This window comes from Stegastes partitus, unplaced genomic scaffold, assembly GCF_000690725.1.
Source record: "Stegastes partitus isolate 25-593 unplaced genomic scaffold, Stegastes_partitus-1.0.2 Scaffold992, whole genome shotgun sequence".
Classification (NCBI taxonomy): Eukaryota; Metazoa; Chordata; class Actinopteri; family Pomacentridae; genus Stegastes; species Stegastes partitus.
In genome coordinates this window covers 152,794-170,057 of record NW_007578723.1, presented here as the reverse complement: position 1 = coordinate 170,057, position 17,264 = coordinate 152,794, and the positions used below count along the sequence as shown (strand labels likewise).

General features: G+C 46.9%; 1 protein-coding gene across 1 annotated transcript in view; it reads right to left on the bottom strand.

The window, feature by feature from the left end:
- Window positions 1-17,264, bottom strand: part of gse1b (Gse1 coiled-coil protein b) — a 168,249-nt gene that overhangs the window by 93,559 nt on the left and 57,426 nt on the right. The window lies entirely within an intron of this gene.

The window sequence follows — 17,264 nt, the reverse complement described above, 5'->3', positions numbered from 1 at the left end:
CTGCTCCGTGTGACGGTCCCACACTGTTCCCTATAGACTGAAAGAAAGGCCAGCTTAACATTGTAGCAGCTTGGCAACCAGGCACTAAAAAGAGGTGGTGGGGTAGGATGTGGGGAGGGAGGGGGGGGGTGTAAAAAATGAAAAAAGCCCTGTGTTTTCCCTTGAGCCTCTTCTTCCCTCCATCTCTGACCCTCGTTTCTCTACCCTCTCTCTCCGTCTCTCTGATTCTCTCCTCTAAGCTGGCTGATGGTGGTGGGGTCGGGGACCCTGGCTGAGTGGAACTCATTACAGACTCCCTTCATTTCCATTCTGAGTGGGGCCTGTAGAGAGAGTGCGCACCAGGGCATTGAGGTTCACTCACACAGGGAACAGGGCGAACACATTGAGCAAGACACCACTTATGAAGAGTGACGGCCAACAGAAACAGCCTTTAATACCCCCACAGAGGAATAAGAAGAAAGAGGGGGGGGGGAGGAGGGAGGGCGACGGGGAGAGAGGGGGCACGCCAACCACAGGGAGAAGGAGGAAGAAGAAGAAGAAGAAGAGAGGGAGAGACGGCAAGGAGGGAAAGAGCAAAGCAAGAAAATAGGAGGACAAGGCAGAGAGCAGGGCAAGCTGTGGGGCTGACACAACAAGAAGGCTTATTTAATAAACATGAGCTGGAGCCCAGTGCAATCGAGTGCTACAACGGAAAGCTTATGCAGATGAGAGCCGACCTAATGACTAAATGGAGTGGATAGAGAAAAGAAAAGAAAAGAGAGGAGGGAGAGATTAAAGAGGGAATGGAAAGCAGAGGCGAGGGAGTAGTGTTTAAGTGTCTGTGATGGAGTGTAAACAGAGGAGTTTCTCTGCTGTGTGGAGAAAGACTTTGTTAAACACAGAGAAGGAGGAGAAACTGAAGAGAGCGCAGCTTTGCCCATCATGCAGCTGTGCAGGTTAACATCTGAGGGTGCAGCTTGTATGGTCTTGTGTAACCTCATCAAGGGGGAGGAAATGTTTGCATGTACATACAAGTGTATTCTAGCCAAGTGTTTCCCTGGCAGCGTTTACATTTTTGCTTTTGCATATTAAAATGTTAGTGATGGAGCAGCACAGAAATTCTCAACCTTAACTAAACCAGACAAACACACTGACACTCTGTTGTTTGCTGAATCACCTCATCAGCCACAAATCAACAAACATCAGGCTAATTCGCACCAATTACAGAGCAGCATTTGTGCATCAGTGAGTTCCATTACAGATAAGGGGGCCCCCAAGCTTTAAGCAAGGAGGAGGTTTAAAGGCATAGGAGAGCCTTTTTTTTTTAAAATGGTGTGTGTGTGTGTGCAGGAGATGGGTCCGGGCTTTTGGAGGAAGAAAGCTGTTTACCTGGAACAGAGGATTATGGGACAACTCCCTGTGGCATGTTGGAAGCTGTGGGGGTCTGGGAGGGCTGGGCCTTAAATCAGTTTAGGGAACAGTCACACCTCTCAAAGTCCCTCACCGCCACTGTCTCCTCTCTTTCACTGTGTCTGTCTGCCTCTGCCTTTCTCACGCGCATCCACACACAAACACACACTCTTCATCACCCCCAAAATACTTATCCCCTCTCCATTCCCGTTTTTTTTTCTCTTTTTTTGCAAAATGTTTAAGTCGCAGTTAGCTTTCCAAACTTAATCCATCAGACACTATTTCATTTTTCTCCCTGCAGAAGTCATTCTTTTCGCTCCTTTTCCCCTCCAAATTGCAAAAACAGATCAGTCAAAGTGGCAGTTTTTGAAATCTGTAAAGTGTAAACATGCTAGAAAAATCCATAAGTGCCGCAAGTGACTGAGCGTCTAATTGCGGTTTCTTTGTTCCTGCAAACTTTGCAAAGCTACAAATTCTTGGAAACATACATTTTAAAGGTAAAGTAACCTACCTCGTTGATCTGATGTTGAATTGATTTTCATTTATTTGGTTATTTATTTATACATTTTAGCCTGTGAACGCTTCACTTTTCAATTATTGTCTTATTTTTCTATTCGGAATATTTGACTTGCTCTGCCTCTGGTGTCGCCTCATTACGAATTTATGAAATATATTAGATTTATTAATGACATTGTGTCCTTAGTCTCCATTTCTAGTGAGTCCTTTAGTTATAATATAATTGTTCATGGGGGGGATTGGGGGTCGTGAGGGTTTGTTTTTTCTTTTTCTTGTACTGGATTTTATTCTATTTGTACGAAAAGTGCCAAACATATCATGTCTGGCTGACTTATCGATAAAGGTAAAGTTGGAAATATTGTGGAGAAAAACACTATATAGTCACACAGAATGAATAAATAAATACAATTTTAAATAATCTCAAAGTTTGCCTTCAATGAGAGTCTACTGAGGGACTGAACGCATGTTGCCGCTGTTGCTTTCTGTCCCGTTCTGCCCTGATACGGAAACAACGGCAGATCAATTAGAGCTATAAGGGAAAGCTTTATCCGGGGCTAAAACGGGATCCATGTGAAGTCACGGAGGGCTTTGTCTTGGTAACATTAGTGACAGCTTTGTCCTGCCCAGTGTATTGAGACACCACCAAAAATACTGCAGTGAGATCAGAGAGAGGAGGAGAGCTGTGGGTGGACGCCAAATAGAACACTCCTACTCTAAAGTGGGACAGTCTGTTGGCAGCGTGAAGTCTCTGTGTGTGTGCTCGCTTGTGTGTAAGCATGTATTACAATTGTTTCCGTTCCGGTGGTATAAAATGTTTGCATTCCTCACTTCGTTTTCTTTGCCATCCAGAGAGTGTGGGTGGACGATTCTTTGTGTGTGTCTATTTGTGTTATTAAATTCACACAGTTGACGTGAGCTGGCGTGCGTGTGTGTCTCTCAGTGTGAGTGGGAGTAAGAGTGTATGTGCCACACTGAGTTTAATTAGCCTGCATGGTGCTAGCGGGGCTGTGGTCAGACAGGGCTGTGGAGCAGTGAATGGGAGCAGGTGGCCTCTGCTACTTGGGGGAGTCAGAGTCCAGCCTCCCGAGTGCCCCACCACCACCGCTCCACCTGCCCGCACAGCCCTGGCCTTGACTGATGGGGACAGAGGGCTTTACCTGCCTGCCTCTCCGAAACCCGAGGACGGCTGGAGGATGGCAATCACTAACATGCTGCCTTTTGCCTGCCTGGCCTATTTGCCCCCCCGCAACAGGGAGGGCGAAGCCTTTAGAAGAGGAGATTCTCTGTCTTTTAACTAACTCAAACTGGGAAAAAAAAAACAGGGCTCTGCTATACTGCCACAGCAGGGACTCTGGAGGAAGACCAGGTCAAGAGCTGACTGCAATATTATGGCTCAGAGAAAGAAAAAAGGGAGAGAAGGACACGGGGTGGTGAGTGCCAGGTGGCAGCAGTGGCATGTCTCTGCCACCTGTCCTGGGGAATATGAACCCTTCTCGCTCCTCCTGTTCTCCCAATGTGGGATGACACTGGCTCCCTGTCCGCCTGGTTGGCTCGCTGGCTGTCAGCCTGTCCATCTATCCGTCTGACCGTCTGTCAGCCTCGCTACTAGTCAGTTAGTCAGGCAGTCAGTCTCCCTATTCATCAGCCTGTCTGTTAGCCCATTAGTCTTGCGTCTGGCTGCCGCTTTCGAAAACAGCTTGCGAGCACCACCTGTATTCATCATCCCCTCTACACTTTAATATTTACCTCTACCCATCTATTTGTATCTATTTCTCTGCCTCTTCTCATTATCCTCTTGGTTTATTGCCACCCTCCTCGCTGTCCTCCAGATCCATCACTTCATTCCTGCTCCTTTGCTCCTTCCCTAGCTTCCTCTTCCTTTAATTTCATCCTTAGCCCCTGGCCGAAGTTCAGCCAAGCCAAGCACACTAACAAGCTTTAGCTATGCACAAGCTATCATGGCAACCAGTCATTTCAATTACAGCAGCCACACATGAGCACCCCGACACACACACACACACACACGCACAGATAGACAAATATGTGCACGCACAGCGCAACAGAAAACAATACCTCCAGCAAAACACAAAGATACAAGAGCTTGTTTCATTCTCTGCCAGCTACATTAAGCTTCAAACAGGTCCTCCTCATTCTTAATATGCACAGTCTCCACTCTGCAGGCTCTTAGAGAGGAAATGACTGTTACAAAACTGGATTGAAAAACATCTATGAAGACACAGAGGTTATGCTGGGGGTAACGTTTCCTGACACCTAGCTTGGCAACAAGAAGCAGTTAGGAAAGGCACTGCTAGCGTAGCCTAAAGCTCCGACTCTGCTGGTGTGTGGAGTACAAAGTGGTGTTTGAAAATGCACAGAGACGCAGGAGAATGCATGCACACGGGCGCATAAACAATCAGTCAAACGCATACATATACACACACGGTCGCGCGCGCATACACGCACGAGAGGACAGCAGAAACTCCTCCTGCCAGCCCTGCACCATCTGTCTCTCTGTCTGTGCTTCGCAGCCGTGCCCAAACAGGGCCCCAGCAGAGCCAGTGTGAAATTAGCTGCCTTTGTGGGGCTTTGTCTGCTTGTGCATGTCTGTTTGGGTGTACCAGCACGCTTGGTTTAGATGCGTATTTTAGAACATATTTGCAGTCAGTCTGTCAAGAGGTAACCCATGTTGGAGAGCCTAATGTGTGTATGTTTGTGTACGTAGCAGAGGTGGAGGGGCCGAGTGAATCCGCTGTCTGATCTGAGGGCAATCTCTCCTGACCTGCGACCTCTAAACAACCACGCTGACCTCAGCCTTTATACACTCCACCTACACCAGTCTGCAAGTGAGGTGTGTGTGTGTGTGTGTGTTTACATGCTATTGTCTGGCCAGTCAGTCCCACCAAAGCCTATCCGGCCCTGGTCGGCCATATCTAGCTCCCAGGGTGCTCTTTGATATCCACTCAGCGCTCTGACCTTTAGTGACCTCTGACCCGACCTTGCAACCCCAGGCTTTTGAGAGCCCTGTCCTCCTCCTCTCTGCCTACTAATACGTGATAAATCATGTCTGCTCTGACACTGCTCGGGATGCACGCACGCACCCACACACAGGCGCACACACACACACACACCAATTATCCCAGTGGCACATCATCACCTCACACCCCTAACATTAATGAGCCCAGAGGTTAAAGGTTGTTGACATTCCTCTCACGCTCCTGTCTGAGCGGTGCTGCATGGCCACACACACATGCACGCACACACACACACACACATGCACGCACACACACAGAAACCACAACAAAAGAGAGACTTGCTCACAGAACTCTGCGGTATTGCGAAAAGCTGCAGACGCGCTCCTATAGGGTCAAACAGAGAGAGTCGAGTAGCTGTATCAAGCCTAAAGTAAACATGTAAAAGAACATTTTACCACACAGTAGGAAGAATCAATACGGCATATTTAGAGTTTCGGAGTTGAAAAAAAGTCTCGAGGCTGATTCAGTGTGTGGTCTGAGGCTTATACAGGGCAGTCTGGGCTGTTGCTAGCCAGACTGATGAAGAACGCTGCTGCCTTGTGACAGATAATCATTGTATTCTTCTCCACTGCAGAGTCTTGGCCAGGAGACAAACCGTCTGGCAAACAGACAGCTTTACGGCGCAGAGCTCAATCAAACTGTCTCCCTACCCAACGGTAAACACACACACAGGCAAACACACATACTAGCAAGCTTTACACACACACACACACCAGCAAGCGCGCACACACACACACACACACACACGCAGATGAAACAACCTAGAGCTAGCAGAGCCTAACCCAGATTGATAACACCAAACAAATCAGTCTGTCGATTCCCCCCCGACCGCTTACAGGAACATAGCTTTATCAACAGTGACATTTTGATTGTTGCATACTTTACTTACCTAATTAATTTAGAAGTGTTCTAATTCAAATGCCATTAACATTGTACACTGGTTGATTTCAGCCATTATCCCTTCATAGATGAGCAGTAAAGTCAGCAGTCATGACAAAAGGAAGGAACCCCTCTGCTCCACTGTGCCAAGAGCCCTCTGCTGTACAGATGAGGGATAGCAGTGCTCTCCGTGCTGGAACACACAGCAGTGGGAAACCGGTAGCAGTCAAAGTCAAAGCTGATAGGCTCTGCATTGCTGACACCCTGTTCTCTCCCTAAGGAGAGGTGGGCTCCTTACTGACAACACAAAGGGGGATGATGCACAAAAAATAGTACTGTGTACTGAGTGTACGATCTATAGCATGTGTGTGCGCAGTGATGTGAGGTCAGCTTAGCTTCTTTGCCGCACAGTTAGAAATTAGATGAAAAGAGGAAATGGAAAGGAACAGACTCTATGTTCAGATAACAACAGTGTGTCTGCATGTGAGAGAGAGAAAGTGAGTGATGGGGGACACGAGTCTTTTCCCTCAATGCTCTGAGTGTATGTTTGGCGTTTAAATGTGTGTGTGCGACCAGGCATGTGTGTGTGTGTGACCGTCTTTTCCCCTCTGATTGCTGACCCCTCACCTCCACCGCCACCTCTGGACCCTGTAACAATTGTCCCTTTGAGGCCCCGGGGCCCCTCTGGCCCCTGAGGGTGTGTGTGTGTGTGTGTGTGTGTGGTTGTAGTGGAGGACCAGTCACGGCAGTATGATCCTGAGCTGAGCTAACAGGATTAGAGGAGCCAGGGCTATGAGGGGAGGAGTCCCCTGTCTCTGTCTCTTGGGGATCAGAAATGACACTCGGCCTCAGCAGATGCCCTTAGAGCTGCAGACGACTAACTCCCAATACAGATTTAAAGGTGGGAGTGAGAGAGCAACAGCAGACCTGTGTAGACAGCTGCCACCTCAAATTCTCAGGACTGCAGTGAAAACCTTTAAAGTGAAAGAAAGGCACGCACAACAGTTTTTTTTTTCTTCCTGTAGTCAAGAATCCCTTTAGGAAGGCACTTCACTTAAATTCAGCAGCTCCCACTGGCCATCAGAGCCAGACTGTGTTTACTGGGAGAAAATGTGCTTATGCATCAATGGTAAAGCTTTTTTTTTCTTCCAAAGTTTGCCATAAATGGATCATTCAGGAAGCACGTGGTTAAAAGTGAAAAGGACCAGCAGAGCTCATGAATCCGATGCATTTGACGAGCCAAAACCAAATCAGACCACTTCAGACCAGTTTACATGTGGCTCTAATGACAGCTGACTAAATCACATTGGGTTAATGAATTTAGGGAGTCTCAAATCAAATCTGTGTGATCTGGCAACACGACTGACATCCGTCTGTGTGTGTGTGTGTGTGTGTGGGTGATTACGTATGGGAGTGTGTATTGATAACATGAGGAAATAAACCCATATGGAGCCAGGCGAGGCAGAGAAAACCTGTCTACATGCTTCTGATGCAGAATGAAACGGGGTGTCAGGGTTTTTCTAAGGTGCAATAACAAGCATGAAGACATCAAAGTGTGGAAGGAGTGAAAAGCAGAAAGAAGGACAGGAGCGAGAGCGAGGGAGAGCGAAGTGAGAGGACTTGTATGCATGTGTATGAGAGTGCATGCATGCATTCATGATTGCACATCTGGCAGCCCAAAGAATGAGGTTCCACAGTGACCCTATTTAGCTCCATAATATACTCACACTCTCATTACCACCCAGTTTGTGTGTGTGTGTGTGTGTGTGCGCGTGCGTGCCTATGTGTGTGTGTGTGTTACTCTAGCTGCTTCTCCCATTATGCTGTGTTTAAACATGAGAGAGCTCTTTGAGACAAGAGAGAGCTGCATGAGGGGATCAAACAGCCGCACATACACAAACACAGTCAAGTACAAATACACACACACCAGCGTGCTTATACACACACAAACACAGGCGCGAACACACACACACACACACACACACACACATGCACACACGGTCACAAAAACGCAATACAACCCACCCCCCCTACTGCTCTGATTAATAAAGGTCAATTAGCAATTATAATTTCCATATTTAATCAGTCCCCCGTGGTGTTGCTCTGTGGCCTGAGCTTTGACAACTGGCTCTCTCCCCCGCTCTCTCTCTCTCCCTTTTTCTCTCTTTCGTCTCTGCTGCTCTCGCTCTCCCTCTTTTGCTTTATGTCACGCTCCTCTGCTCTCCCTATCTCCTACGTCATTAACATCTGAGCACCCCCCCCTTCTTTTCTTTCCTTTTTTTTTTTAACCTCCTCCTTTCTCAACCCCTCCCTTCCTACCATGTCATCTCTCCATCCCCCTCTCTCTCTTCTCCCTCTATCCTTCCTCTCTCTCTCTGCATCCTCTCTCTCGCTCTCTGATGAATGCATCCCCTCATTAATCTTGATGTTTTTCCTCTTGCTGTGTTCTTCCACAGGCCTTCAAACCTCTCGCTAATTGCAATTAATCACTGAGGGAAACAGATGCTGGGAACAAAGGCAACCTGGGGGGGCTATGAGTCGGTACATGTGTATACGCGAGTGTGTGTGTGTGTGTGTGTGTGCAGGGGGGTATCACTGTGCACATGTGTGTCCACAAATGCGTACAACAGGGTGGAGGTCTGATGAAGCTGTCAGTCAGTGTGTGCCTGCACAAAAGTTGGCCACCTACGGGGCGTTGACACCAACCCTAGGCAGTGTACGGAAGGTGTCAGGGAGGGTTTGCGTGTTTGCCTAAATGCAGGTGATTTTTGTATGAGCCTCGCCCTGTCACAGCTCATCATAGCACCTGTCCGACCCCCTGCGGTGGCATTGACAATGGGAGCTCATAATGAAAAGATAAAGACATGTCCATGCAGACGACAGGAAAAAAAGAAAAGCAAAAAAGGGGAGAAAATGTTAACAAGTCAGTGCAGCTTGTGGGCTACCTGTGACAGTCATCTGTCACTTCCGAGTGAAGCAGATTGTTAAAATTACAGCCAACAGTCTTATTAAAAAAACAAACAAATGTGAAAATTACAATCCTGCTTGTTTTGTTTTTTCCTTCCTCTTTCTGATGTGTGCTTGAACACGGTGATTACTAGTGGTATTTTATTCCACCTGCGGAGAATAATCACAGTCTCTTTCTTTGTTTCTTTTCTCCCGTCCCTCATCTTCCTCCCCGCATCCTTCGTTCGGCTGTCTGTCGTCACTGCTCGGCCTTCTGTTTTGAGAAAATCCGCACAACAGCTCACTGAGAGACATTTAAGGAGAATAAAGCGCGCGCAAAAAACACGGGCGCTTGCATGCACGCACACACATCATTCGTAAGCGTTCAGCTGAAGCAGAGTGTGTGTACATAAGGTGGTATTATCCATCAAAGCTATCTGCATCACTTATCAGCCACAAGGAGGCAGAGGAAAAAGGCTCCTGGAAGAAAAAAAAAATACACAAGCAGTCGAAACAAAATGGAGAAGAAATGAAAAGAAACCACAAGTCATATATTCTGCCGGCGACACACACATGCGTCAACGCATGCACACACCTCGTAGATTCAAACTACTGAAACCAGACGTGAGCATTGAAAAAAACCCATCAAATAATCAGTGGGAGACGATGCGAAGCTCATGTTTTAACACAAGCCTGTTATGCTCCAAATCCACTTCAGGACGCAGCAGAGTGTCCAACACAATAGACCTCAGCTCCAGCGCAGATAACAGACTACTGCTTCTTTTTTCCCATTGCTAGGAGAGGATCATTCTAAGTAGCTTTGAGCCTCTGCATATGGGGCATCAGAGGGACAATAATGAAATCAAGCTGATCTGATATGTTCTCTCGGATTAACACAATACAGCGACCCCTACATAACCCTGGGTACGCACCATCAGCCTCCAAGTGCAAGATCTGAAAGATAGGAGCGCTAAAGAGGGAGCGAGGGAAAGGAGGGGAGTGCGAGATGGAGGGAAGGTAAAGGAGGCAGTGTAAAGAGCGTAACACCTCATAAATTGCCAAGAAGACGTAAAGCAGGTGTTGTGTTAATGCTTTAGGAGGTGTGGGCCTGTACCCCATGTGCCCTTTCTCTCTTTCTTTCCCCTCACATAACCACAATATAGCACAAATCCCAAGAAGTCTCTTCTGGAGGGATAAACAGAGAGGGAGGGAAAAAAAAAATCACAAATGAACACACACTGTCGGATAATGAAGAATTTCTACGTATACATAAATGTCAATGAGTCACAGATAATGACAGCGCAGTATACACAGGCCCAGCACCCCGGTTCTGCAGCAGCTTCATTTGTTACCGTTGCTGTCACACTTCAAAGCGCCGAGCATAATGCAATGTTTTCCGTTTCTAGTAAAAAGCAGAGGGAGGAGGAGATCTTTACCGAAAGCCTGGAGAAAGCTCTATTAAGCCTCCACTGTTCTTTACCTGACAATCCTATAACTTCAAGAAACGACAAAGGCTTCTTCCCTAAACGCAACAGCAGCCCCCCCACCACCCCACACACACCAACACAGTCCCCTGACAACTCCTTCCCAGCAGGCTCCACTCAGCCTTTATTCATTTTTTATATATCACCTCCTGTGAGTCTATTGCTCGGCACGCAGCAATCGCTGCACTTAACCCATTATGCTAGGTAACGCTCCCCAGAACGGTCGCTCCCTCCCCGGGATAAATTATTAACTTCCTCCACATCCCACCATTTATCACTGAGCCCCATCGAGCAGAACGGGAGAACCATTGCTCATATCCATGGCAACAAGGGCCCATTTGTGCAGCAGTTGGATGCTGCTGATGATGAGGGGAGAGATGAGGAAGAAGAGGAAGCAAGAAGACAAATAATACCTGCTTTTATCAAGCTCTCTATTGTTACCGCCTGAGCCTGCTCTTTCTTTTGCGGCTGATTTTTTTTTTTTCTTCCTTCTGCACTGTTATCCTTCTTTCTTTTTTTTTTTCTTTTTTACAATCTCAATGTGCCGCCCCTTGCCTCTTCCTCTGTGGCTCCTCTCGCCTTATTCACGCCACCCAGCCCTCTCTTCAAGTCTGAGATGGCAGCAGTATGGGTAATTAGATCAGAGCTTTTCTTTTGTCTCCATGGAGATGAATCATACAGTCAGGGTGACAGTCTGAGCTTTAGCGCTACGCGGTAACCTAATCAGAACGTTTGAACCCCAGCCAGAGCGGCAACATAACCTAATAATACTAACATGAACCTGCAGTGACCTGCATCCCCGCGCTCACCACGGCACACAGACAGGGGTGACGAGCGGGTCTGGTTAAACACACCGGGTCACATCCCTGGATATGCGCGTGCGTCGTGTGCGTCGTGTGCGCGAGTGAATGTCTGAGCTTGAGAGGAGAAGGCCCTCACAGGTGTCCTAATTCATGAGCAATCGCAGCTCATGAATAATTAAACGCGAAAATGCAAATGTGCTCCTTTGATCATTTACATTCATGTCTAACAGCATTAATTAATCAAACAAACCTTTTCTTTATCCCCAGTGGAACAGGGAAAAAAAACACCAGCAGTCAGAGCGCAAAAACGCTTACACACACACACACACACACACACACACATGCCGAGGCAGGAAAGTACACAAAAAAAAAGAAAATCCACACAGTAAACAAGTTCACTTATCACACCATTTAGCTACATCTGAAGAAACAAAATTCTGTGTACCGAGCATGTTGGCATGACTCAACCTTGGACCAACCACATGATGAAGGTGATTTGGTATTTCTTCATGTGAGATTACTCTAATCTCCTCTCGTAGCTACGCCCACCGTATGCTAATGCAGTTTGCACAAAAAGACTGAGCGCTGTAAAGCTCTATGGTGAATGTTGACCAGGTGTATTCCTGCGATAGTAAGAACACTACGCGTGGTTACATCTCGCCCACAGATACAGGCCCGCACTGTACCTTCTGTGTGTACAGTACACACAAGCATACACAGACGTAGTCACCAGCAAATGTATAAACCACTGAGCCACAACATTAAAACCAGGTGAGCAGGTGAAGTGGCAGATGGATGGATTGTCTTGTTATGATGCGAAGGGAAACCTTGGGTTATGGCATTCATGTGGATGCTATTTTGCACCGACCTAAACATTGCTGCAGACCAAGCAGACACCCCCATGGCAACAGGGGCCTCCCCCAGCAGGGCACTGTGCAGAGCCACACTGCTTAGGAACAGCTTGGGGAACACAAAAAGCCACCAAATTCCCCAGATCCTGATCCGATCGAGCATCCGTGGAATGTTCCAGAATAGGTGCAATCCAAGGACGCCCCTTTCCACAACCCATCGGACCCGAACGATCCACTGCCAAACACCCCTAGACTGGTCCGGTGTCTGGGTGGAGCTGTTGTAGGTGCAGGAGGGAGACCCACACAATATCAGGCAGGCCAGTTTTAATGTTGTGGCCCATCGGTGCACTGACAAGCTAACTTACACAGCATCATTCACAAATTGAATTAGGAATCTAATTCTCCCGCTAGAGTCTGAGATTGATGGTTGCCAATGACTCTGATGGATAACACAGCCGCACAAGCAAACACAAGTACAAACACAGAGACACACAAAAGCCCCGGCAGCTTGATCACGATTTCATAGACTTTTTGATACGCTCACTCTCAGAGATGAACCTTATAAACAGCCACTCTTCAGCTGACCCCTTGTTTATAGCAACAGTATCAAACACAAAGGGAAAGCTCATAAAGAAAGAAACAGACCTGCCTCCCTCCTCCTCCTCCTCCTATCTGTCCACATCTCTCTCTCTCTCTCAGTCTTTGCTTAATCTGCAGCTTCGCCAGACCAACTCATCTCTTCCCCCTTAATAAGTCTGTTTGCATGCAGCGCACACTTGTAGAGACCTCATCTCACGCAAATGCAGACTACAATGCATACACAGCCAAACTCCTGTAACTTCCTGCTGGCGACGCTCGCCCTCCCGTCACACACCCGTCCGTCATCAATTTCTCCTCAGTGACAGAGAGCGGCGCGTCTGACTTATGGAGGATATCAATATCTCCGACATGAAGGGGAGGAGGGAGGGATGCACACCTCAGGCTTCTTTTAGGACACCTCGTAAAGCTAAATGATAGTTGAAGGGGATGAGAGACGGAGGGGAAGGAGTGCAGAGAGAGAGAGACGGAGAAGGGGGGAGGAAAAAAAAAAAAGAGAGTGTCGGTTGTTAACGTTATGGCAGGAGGGCTGTAAATAACTGAGATACAGATCTACAGTGTGACGTTTGCGTGAGCGGTATTTCTGAGTGTTGACGGTGGTATTAACAAGGTTAAAAAGGACTGAGTGGTTGACTGAGCGATCACTTGCTGCAAGTATGTGTGTGTGTGTGTTTTACGATTTACGTCCGAGCATGGTTGACAATGTGTATTATTCACCGGCTGATCTCACCGAGGGATTTATGCTAACAGCCAGTGTCCGAAATGTCCAACGCCGGGGCTGTAAATAGCTGTCCGTCTCCGCTGACATTGCCAAACCGTCCATAAACCTGTCACCTAGGACAGTTTCAATCACGCGGGACAGGATGGGCCAGGCGGCCATTAAACTATCAGTTTACACTAAGAAGGCCGGACCGGGCGCGTAAATGTGTACGTTGGAGCTGAGGAGGTTGCGTTTGTGTGTCTGGCAGAGCGTTTGAATGCGCTGCAGGAAGAGCGTGCAGCGAGGGCGGGGCGGTGCGGGCGTCTACATATTCACCAAGCAGTTAAAACGGACAGGTTGACACCGGGTTGAGAATCTCTGCAGGTTCTGTAAACAGATACAGTACACTGAACTGCAGTTAGGCCTTTGACACGCCACGCTAGCAACCGTACAGACGCGGTTTTTGATACGCGCACGCGGAGGTGCTTCAGAATGAGGTCAAGGAGACGGTGTTGAACCGAGGAGAGGATCAATAGAGCTCTGAGTGTTTGTGCACCTCTTGCCTCCCTCCCACATTTCTTTGCCCTTTTGAGATCTCTCCATCTATCTCTTCATCTCTCTATCTCGCTCATTTTCCTCATAAACAAAACCGCCACTGTAACACACAGCTGCAGCAGCAGCAGCGGCCATTGCAAAGGGCCATTTTCTAAAAGCCCATAAACTCATATGAATGCACAGAAGTGTAAGCATGTTTCTGCTGTATACCGTCTCTGCATGTGTGGCACAGTAATGTATGCATGTGTCTGGATGTGTCCCAGAGGCTGTGTTCATACTACTGTGGGAGATCTATGACTGGTGACTCCAACTCACTGGCACCCCACGAGCAATAGCTTGGATGTGATAGGCAGATGAAAAGAGAACAAGGCAGTGACAGAACGACAAGCAGAGGAGAGGCAGAGAGAACATGTAAAGGACAAAATGCTTTCTTCCCTGGTTGGGAGCATCTCATTTTTTCTCATTAGGGGAACTCATCTGAGCTCAGAGGATAAAAGGAGGACTGATAGCCGGTATTTCTCTCTCACTCCATCTCTCCTCTCCCTCTTTTTCTCCAACTGTGCACATGCCACCTAATTAATTACACCCTACCATTGCATTGCTACAACAACCACTGCCGGCTAATTAACAGCACGCCTCAATCATGACCCCACTTCAAGGGTTCTGGATATGTTTGCGTGTGTGAGTGTGTGATGGAGAGATGGAGGAGGAGTGTATGTGTGATACGCTGCAGAGAGAAAGAAACAAGCAGAGAGAGAGAGGAGGAGGTGGGGCAGAATTTTAAGACTGAAACAAACCAATGCGGCTCAAAAGAGGCGATGAGACGAGCAAAGTTGAGCAGAACCGTTTTGATGTGACAGGCAGATGTTCAAAAGAGTGGAGAGGGGCCAAGATAGATGAAGCACCTCGTCTCCACGCCCAGCTGGACTTTATCAGCCAGGCTGGAGCCAGAGAGGCTGGTGGGGAGTCCCAACTATGGGGTGTCTCACCCCGGACACGTCACTACCAATCCCCCTCGAGTCTGCCTGAGCCTGGCCAGGCCTCATTGCTGCTGCAGCCCGCCAGGCCAGGCTCTTTGGCTCCCACTGCCCCCCAAACACACTCAGACTGATTGTATCAGAAAGAAAAATGGAGCGAGGCAGAGTCCAGGAAAACACACATCGGCTGCACAGGCTGCACACCACGTACACGGCATGGAACATCCCTACGGTTGAAATGAGGTCCAGAGAAATAAAGAGGGAGGGAGAGAGATGGAGAGGGAGGCAGCTATGATTTGTTTAGTGTATGTGATTGCATTAGCGGTGGGGTCATATTATTCTTCACCCACGTCACACACACACAGAGAACTGAAGCCCAGTGGGGCAATCACAGCATTAATAGCGCTTGCCTCCACACGCAAACACACACATATGTTTCCTGTGCATGGATCTGCTAAAGAGTTTATGTAGAAAATGAGAACAGAAGGGTGGGAAAGGAGAAGATGAGGTGGAAAACAGAAAATGGGGGACCAGAGAGGAAGTAAATTACATGAGAAGAGGGAAATGTAAGTAAATGAAGATGAGAAGAGAGATAAAAGCGTAATATTAAAAAGTGCTCTGAGATTTAAAGCAATATTTCAAAAATTAATCTTCTGAGTGCTTAATTAATAGTGTTAAAAACATTATGAAGAACCATGCGACTGATTACCATGATGATTTCATATATATATATATATTCAGACATGTGCAGATAAGAGTGAATGTAAATGAACATTTGATGCACTCAGGCTTGCCTAGGCACAAGGCAAACTCCTCATTCTTCATCATGCATAACAAAAATATCTATACATTTCTTTGGTTGACTGTGAGTAAAATAAAGAGGTAATAAGAAAGACACAGAGGTAAAAAAAAAAAAAAAAGTATTCAGAAATTCTTTATGCTATTTAGTGGATGAACAAATGTGGACTCCTGAACAACTTTCAAAGAAGTTATTGGACAGCAGAGGTCGATATATGTTTTTTTAACTTTAAAATTTGCATCAACATGGTCAAAAGGAAAACTTTGAGGACAACAAAGAGGGGACGACGACTGCTCCCTAATGTATTATTTTGAAAAATGTTAAACCATCAGAAAATAGTACTGAAATAATAATAAAGTCACATAATCCCTTAAATATTTATCGTAATCCATTTTTAATTTGTCTTGGAGATAATTATAAGACCAGTTTTCTGTAATACAATAACAGGAACGCGATTAGAAGAAAGTCAAATCTAGAAACACCATGAATGGAAAATGCAGGATTAAAAAAAAATAAAAAAAAGAGGACAAGAGAGAGAGGAGTGAGAGTGAAACAGAATGTACAAGTAATGGGCCAACAGCAGAGAAGAGAGGCCATGTTCGCTGTCAGCCATTAACATGGCCAGGACTAAATTATTCACTGCACTCTGTCACCTTACACAAGCCTGGGCTAACATAGACTAAAGAGAGCAGTGTGTGTGTGTGTGTCTATGTATGTGTGTGTGAATGAACAGTGGCTGGATGGAGGTGGAAAAGGAGGATTCCTTTAAGGGAGGTGCTCAGTATTGCCATCCTGTGGTTAGAAGAAGAAAAAACTGTACAGAAGCAATTTCTATTATAGAAGCTACACTTTCCCACCAGCACTCCCACTCATGTGCTCACCGGATCAGGAATATGGAGTTTAAATTAGTCTAAAAAAAAAAAACACATGCATGCAAATACTATACAAGCTATAACCTTTCAACAGCCTTTGAGGGTATAATAAGCGCACGTATACACAAACGTAAAAGTGCATGCAAAAAACAACATAAAAAGACGAGGAAGAACAGAGAACTGTTTTGTGTAGAGGAAGCTGATTTCCATGTAGCCTGCTGGTTTACTATGGAACAGGAGAGGGTGGTTAGGAGGAGCAGCTGGGCAAACAATACAACCTCACCTGGAGTCATTTACATGGATTGCTTGTGTGTCTTGTGCCTGCGTGTGTGTGTGCATATGTGTGTGTGTGTGTGTGGTTGTTATGTTGAGAGGGGTGTCTCCTGTTGCTGCTCTTCTTCATCATGATCCTGAAAGTGCCGTTGGCAAGGAAACCAGAGATGGGAGACATGAGAGACAAGTCAAGGAGCACAGTTTCGGGTAAGAGCAAGACAAAATGGGGAAGAAAAGGCAGACAAATGAGAGAGGAAAATAAAAAAAGAAGAAGAAAAAAAAGGATCTTGGAAGAGAGAGAGTGGCGGTGGGGGTTGGTGGGGAGGTGGAAGGAGATGGAGGAGGGAGTAACAGAGGGGAGGCAAAGAGCATGTGACAGTGCGACCCATGCCTCCCACTGACAAGCTTTATTACAGTCCCACCTGCAGAGCGACAGCAAAAAGCACTTAGTCTCAGCCAAGTCGCCTGACAGTGGAGGACAGTTTAAAGGGAGAAGGAAGGAGAGAGGGATCGAAGAGCAGGAGGGAGGAAAAAAAAAAAAAAAGGGAAGGAGAGAGGGTGGAGACAGGGAGGCTGGATGGGAGGAAGGGA